This window comes from Kryptolebias marmoratus, linkage group LG22, assembly GCF_001649575.2.
Source record: "Kryptolebias marmoratus isolate JLee-2015 linkage group LG22, ASM164957v2, whole genome shotgun sequence".
NCBI classification, from domain to species: Eukaryota; Metazoa; Chordata; class Actinopteri; order Cyprinodontiformes; family Rivulidae; genus Kryptolebias; species Kryptolebias marmoratus.
The window spans coordinates 3,562,692-3,570,058 of record NC_051451.1 but is presented as its reverse complement, the minus strand read 5'-3'; positions in this window follow the sequence as shown (position 1 = coordinate 3,570,058).

Below are 7,367 nucleotides of genomic sequence, written 5' to 3'. Positions count from 1 at the left end.
GCAAGAGTTCGGGAGGGCGGCCCGGGCGCCGTCCTCGGCGGAGCAAGAGTTCAGGAGGGCGGCCCGGGCGCCGTCCTCGGCGGAACAAGAGTTCAGGCGGGCGGCCCGGGCGCCGTCCTCGGCGGAACAGGTGAGGGCCAAACTGACGTGGACCAAGCAGGCGGGAGCCGGGCTGACGTGGGCCAAGCAGGCGAGAGCCGGGCTGACGTGGGCCAAGCAGGCAAGAGCCGGGCTGACGTGGGCCAAGCAGGCGAGAGCCAGGCTGACGGGGCGCAGCGTGAACCTCCCGACGTGGCTGAGCTGAGCGAAGCGCTAATCCCAACCCTCGGTGGAGCAGCGCAGAGCGAGGCGTCAACCCAGACCCTCGGTGGAGCAGCGCAGAGCGAGGCGTCGACCCAGACCCTCGGTGGAGAAGCGCTGAAGCGACGGCATCCTCGACAACCCCCTCGGAGACTAGGGGAAGCGTCAGTCCAGACCCTCGGCTTAGCAGAGCGGAGCGAGGCGTCCCCCTGGACCCTCGGCGGAGCAGAACAGAGCAAGGCGTCCCCCTGGACCCTCGGCGGAGCAAAGCAGAGTCACAGCCGACCCCCAATGAGACACGGGATGGTGAGGCGTCGTCGTCACGGCCGACCCCCACTGAGACACGGGATGGTGAGGCGTCATCGTCACGGCCGACCCCCACTGAGACACGGGATGGTGAGGCATCGTCGTCACAGCCGACCCCCAATGAGACACGGGATGGTGAGGCGTCGTCGTCCCTGCCGACCCCCACGGAGACACCGGATGGTAAGGCGTTGTCCCTGCCGACCCCCACGGAGACACCGGATGGTAAGGCGTCGTCCCTGCCAACCCCTACGGAGACACCGGATGGCGGAGAAGCGTCGCCAACCCCCTCAGGAACGCTGACCAGCAGAGAAGCGTCGCCGACCCCCTCAGGAACGCTGACCAGCAGAGAAGGCACAGAGAGGACCCAGGGCTCGGCAGAGGGCGCAGAGAGGTCCCCGGGCTCGGCAGAGGCCACAGGGAGCTCAGAGGGCTCGGCAGAGGCCACAGGGAGCTCAGAGGGCTCGGTAGAGGCCACAGGGAGCTCAGAGGGCTCGGCAGAGGCTGAGAGCGCTACAGGTGACTCTGGAGTGGCTGGAAGGGCTGCAGGCGGGTCTGAAAGCACTGTAGGCGGGACTGAAGGCACTGCAGGTGGGACTGAAAGGTGACAGGATGATCTGAGTGTCTGGTGAGCTGGGGGTGAAGGTGGCTGAAAACTGGCAGAAGAATAGTCCAAATGTCCTTTTAACTGAGTTACTGTGGTGTGGATATGGGAGAAGTGAGCCAAACTGAGAAGACCAGGACGGGACAAAAGATTTTTTTCTATGAGAGAAAAGGCAACTAGGTTGTGTTTGGGGTCCGTATTTATGGCGGTTGATGATATAAGTCTATTTATTTGTGATGAAATGTCCAAAAGTTCAGTGGGTGGAAGTCCAGAGGCAGTGATATCAGTGGCAAAGTGGCTCAAATCGGGGGAAACCAAAAGGCGGGCTGAAGAGGCTGTGGGTGTGTTGCTGTGAACGAACCTCTCGGAGACAGGAGGAGAGGAGATGGTCCGACCCACCGGAGAAGCCGTGGTGGCGGCGGTCCGTCCCACCGGGGAAGCCGTGGTGGCGGCGGTCCAACCCACCGGGGAAGCCGTGGTGGTGGCGGTCCGACCCACCGGGGAAGCCGTGGTGGCGGCGATCCGCCCCACCGGAGAGGTTGTGGTGGCAGCAGTCCGTCCCACCGGAGAGGCTGTGGTGGTTGCCGTGGCCGGTGCTCTTCTCCGGTGACGGCGGCCACGGGTCCGGGGAGGAATCACCACAGGAGGCCAAGGACCATCCAGGCAGGTGAGTGGGTGCTCCTCCCGTAGCTCGGCCAAGATTTTATCCTTTTCCTCTGGGGTGAGGGTAACCACAACGGAGGAGTCTGCTGGGTTCTGGTATGGCTGGTCCATTCTGTCATGATGAGGAGTGATGAAAGCGAACCCAGAGCGCAGACTCATATTAATAAACAATAATTTATTAAAGAATGAAACACAAAACAAAAGCTGACGTGGCAGCAAAAACAAAATAAAGAACAAACTAAAACTAACATAAATAGAAACTGGGACAAGCAGGACGGAAAACGAACAACCAGAAACGAGCTACAAATCAGAGACAAACCTTAGACAATGGACCAGCGAGGTATGGAGAGAAATGACCGGGTTTTAAAGACTGGGGATAACGAGGTGAGTGGGAACAGGTGGACTGATTGCTGAGTAGGGACAGGTGAAGATGGGCGTGTCTGACAGAGAAGTGAATGACTGGAGGAGTGTGAAAATGAACATGAACGTGAGACAAAAACGAAAAGTACAACCAAACAAAACAAAAACCAAAGAACTAAAATCAAAATAAAACAAAAACAAAACCTATAAAAAAGCCAAATCACCACAAGAAGGGGGTGTAACTCTTGTTTAGAATCAACAAAAGTTATTAGTTTATGGCTATTGTATGGGTCGTCGGAAGGGTAACCTCCTAGCACAGGGGTGGGCGAACATCTGGTCTGTTGGTCTTTTTAATTTGGCCTGCCGAAGACTGGTACAGAATTGCCCAAATCAAATTATATCATAATCATGACTCATTCATTTGGTCTTGTCCTGTAATGCCTGGCACTCCAGCAGGGAGTGCTTTAGGCGCCGTGATACATGACTTGATTTGTGGAGCCCGGACTTATCTCTGTTAATACTCTGCTGCTGAAGAAAAGTTGACAGCGAGCGTCGAGTGTTCAATAAGCAATGGACAACTAAATACTTTTTCACTGAAGTCCCGTCAAAAGTTGTATGCCTTATCTGTCAAGAAACGGTTGCTGTTTTTAAAGAAAACAACATCAGCTGCCATCTTTCCACCAAGCATGCTAATTATGCTAACAACCAGTTAATGCAAGGATGGTCGTCCACTGCATAGAGATTGGCAGCTAGTTTGCAGGCTCAGCAAAACACCTTTATCCGACAAAAGAATCAAGTACGAAGGCAAGTTAATTGCTGGCATTCAAATTAGCAAAGACCAGCAAGCCTTTCTCCAAAGGGGAGTTTTTAAAGGAGTGCATGGTAGAGACAGCAGGTATATTGTGTCCTGAGAGCAAGAACAAATTTGAAAAAATGAGTTTATCGCAGAGGACAGTGACTCACTGTGTTGAACTAATTGACAAAGATTTAGCTAACAAGCTAAACAAAAAAGTGGACTCATTTATATTATATTCCTTGGCACTGGACAAAAGTAATGACATTAAGGACACCGCTCCGCTTATAATTTTTATTAGAGGGATCACTGACGGTTGTGAGATAACGAAGGAGTTTTTGGCCATGGAATCTCTAAGGGGGAAAACATGGGGAGAGGACTTGTTTGACAGCGTGTTGCGGGTCATCGAGAAGCACAAGCTACCTTGGACTACGTTCGCCAATGTTACCACTGATGGATCACCAAATCTGACCGACAAAAACATTGGGTTGCTCAAAATAATCCAAGAGAGGGTGAAAGAAGACAACCCTGAGCAGGAAGTAATTTTGTCACACTGCATAATCCACCAGGAAGCTCTGTGTAAATCCGTATTGCATCTTGTCCATGTGGTGAAGCCAGTTTGTTATGTGCTTTGGGCAGATAATTATTTTTGCCTATTTTTTTTTTTTCTAGACTTTGGTTTGTAGACTTTAGTTAAATGATTTTGATAAATATTTTAGGGTATGAGTAAGTTCTTAATTTTGGTAATTAATTTGTGGCGCTGTGGGTCCGCCCATAAATAGGCTGGGTTTTGGCAGGTACGGAAGCTGCCCTTCTGCTCGTTTTCGCTCGTTCTACCTCCACCACAGGGAATGCGTTCTGACGCCGGTGCGCACACGTCCCCAGCTGCGGCCTACCGAAGCTGACGTCTCCAGCCTGCTATGCGGTAGTTTTGTTAGCCTTGTTTGTTTGTTTGTTTTTTCATTGTGATTTTGGCCTGGTGGGACCGGTTGTCCTATTTTTGATTCATTTTCAGTAGATTCTTTTTGGTTTTTAGTTTGGTACAAATAGGGGCTTCGATGGCCCTGTATAGGGTTGGCCACTGTTGTACCATTTTGTTCTTTTTGATCGGCTCACTAGGTCCATCTTTTTGTTAATACTTTTGGGGTTTTGTTTTTTTTCTTTTTTTGGACATGGGGGAACTGATGGTATTTAACACTCTCTTCTTTTTTCTCTTTACAGAAAATCAAAGCAGCTGAACCAAAACAAAAGTTTGAGAGAGTTTAAGAATAAAATAATTTTTTTGAACCCTCATTCTTGCCTCGTGTCCTCAAATATGTTGTGCCCTTGGTGGACGTAACACAGTTGTAAAACTTGTTAACTTTATTTGAGCAAGGGGACTTCAGCATCGTCAGTTTATTAAGTTTCTTGAAGAAAGTGACGCTGGTCATCAGGACTTGCTGTACCACTCTAATGTCTGCTGGTTAAGTTTGGGGAAAGTATGTCAACGAGTTTGGTCTCATTTTTGGAGCTACTTGATAAAGCTGATGATTTTCCTGAGCTGAGTGACACCGACTGGCTTTGTGATTTAGCTTTTGCTGTGGACATACTGACACATATGAACGAGCTGAATGTGAAGCTACAAGGGAAAGACCAGTTTGTGAATGAAATGTACACAAATGTCAGACCCTTCAAAACCAAGCTAACCCTATTCTCAAAGCAAATGTCAAGCAAGTCATTCACTAATTTTCCCACACTGGCTACACTGAAAGAGACCCCTCGACACGTGGAAAAATACAGGAAATCACTGGATGACCTGCATGGAGAATTCTACCGTCGGTTCTCTGATTTTGGAAAAATTGACAAATCACTTCAGCTGGTATCATCTCCCTTTACACAAGACCCTGAAATTGCACTTCAGGAGTTGCAGTTATCAGTTATCAGACCAACAGTATTTATCAACTTGTTCTTCAGCACTCAGTGCCTCCTGGTTTTTCTCTGGAACTCTCATCAGTCATTCCGGCTGCAGATCCCACTCACCTCTCCCTGGCGTTCTTCTTTCATCTCCATGCGTAAGCACTCATATTGCATCTCCTTTTCTGATCCAATTTACATTACTCACCTCTCCTCCATCTGTCTCCAGAAGCTCCAGTCCTCCTGGTGTTCTTCCCTGGTCCCGGATCCCTCACCCTGTATCCTCCTATATTGCACCATTTATTATTGTTGTCAATGAAGCTTTAAATTTTTCCTGGTTTCCTGAGAGTTTTCAGACATCTATCCAAAACCATGAAAGAAGACTCTGTATTGATGAGTGTTGTTCAGAAAGTGTTTTCCTGAGAGAATCTGCTGGATTTGATTGGCCAATCTCATGACTCAGTCCTCCGTGCACTTAGCGATAAACAGAGTATAACAAATAAATGTCTGGATCAATTAACTATCCTACTCCAAAGTATGCACCGTCACTCCACCAGTTACCCAGCAACTATCCACCTTCTGGGATGTCAGTTCCCCTAACCCAGATAAGTTATCCGGTGAATTAGGTAGTTGTGGGGTTTTCTTCTCCAGTGCTCACTAGTTTTCAATCGCTCACCTCACTGTTTTCCCCATGGCGATGCTAAAATCTCCTTGTGCTCAGTCTATTGACCTGTAAGGCCTTAAGATGGGCAGAGGCCTGCTTCATGGATAACTCCAAACTTGGTTTTTCTTTCTCCAAATTTAGACAAGTGTTTATAATAACATTTAGTGAAGACGCTGACCAGACCAACTTATACCGCAGAATATCGTCACTTAAACAAGGGCAGAGATTAATTTCAGAGTTTTACATTGAATTTTGTACACTTTCTGCTGCATCAGTTTGGGATTCCTGCATGCTCAAGAGCACCTTTTTTCATGCTCTAAAAGAGTTCTTAAAAGATAAGTTAGCCCCCTTAGATGAGCCAAAGACCCTCAACGAGCTTATAACACTGGCAACTTACATTGATAATCGTCTGAGAGAGAAGATTTTAAAGAAGTGGAAACCGGTCTGTTAAAACCATCTTTATTCCATCCCAGAAACCTCTCTCACGTGTCACCTAGGCCTCCTTCTGGAACCTATGCAGGTCGGTCGGACCTGTCTTTTCCCAGACGAACGGCAGCGTCGTAAAGACTCCAATCAATGCATCTACTATGGAACCCCAGGTCATTTCATTGCCTCCTCGCCCAAATGCAAAGGTCCGTCAGTCAGAGTGGGGAAACTGATGGACGAAATAAGGACCTCTCCCCCTCCCTGTTTTTTGCTTCTTGCCATCCTACACTTTAACAATGATTCTCTATCCCTCACCCCCCTTATCGATTCAGTTAGTGGACAAAATCTCATAGATCAATCTCAAGTCGACCAAGTCAGAATTGAAACCGTTCAACTCCCTGTTGCTTTCAATGTCTCAGCTCTCGATGGTAGGGCACTTCCTAGAATAACTCACAGAACCAAGCCACTCCAGTTAATCATTTCTGGAAATCACCACAAAAACATCTCATTTTTAAGTTTTTCCTTCCTCTCAGTCTCAGTTCCATTGTCCTTGGTTTCAACTGGCTCCAGCAGCACAATCCACATCTCCACTGGTCAGAACACCTTGTCGAATCCTGGTCCACTAACTGTCTCTCCTCTTGTTTGCAGTCTGCCATTCCTCCTAGCCCGTCCCTGGTCAACCCAGAAGGAGAGGACCCCTATCGATTTATCTCTCATCCCTGAAGAATTCCATGACCTAAGACAAGTTTTCAGTATGGACAATTCACTGGCCTTATCACCGCATCACCCTTGTGATTGTGCCATAGATCTTCTCCCAGGCACTCCTCTCCTCTTGATTAGGTACAATGTTTTGTACCAAATCAATCACATGAGCAAACTTCTGCAAAATCCAAAGGTCTCTCTAGAAACACTTAGACGAGAGACAGAAGGTGTAAGAGAAGGTGTCAGAGTTCTACTGAGAAGAGATCATATTTCTCCAGTTTTAGCTCCTGTCCATTGGCTCCCTGTCAAAATCAGAATAGAATTTAAATTATTACTCCTAACATACAAATCTCTCAACAACCAAGCTCTGTCTTATAATAAATATCTTATTGTTACATATTTTCCAAACAGTGCACTTCACTTTCAAGGTTTGCAGGTTTATTTGTGAGTTTCTAAAAGTAGAATGGGATGCAAAGCTTTCAGTTATCACGCTCCTCTCTTGTGGAACCAACTTCCAGTTTTTGTCTGTGAGGCTAACACCCTGTCTACTTTTAAGACTAGTTTTACGACTTTCCTTTTTGATAAATCCTATAGTTAGGGTTGGCTTCGGTTTCGTGAGCTATCCTTTAGTTATGCTGCTATAAGCTTAGACTGCTGGA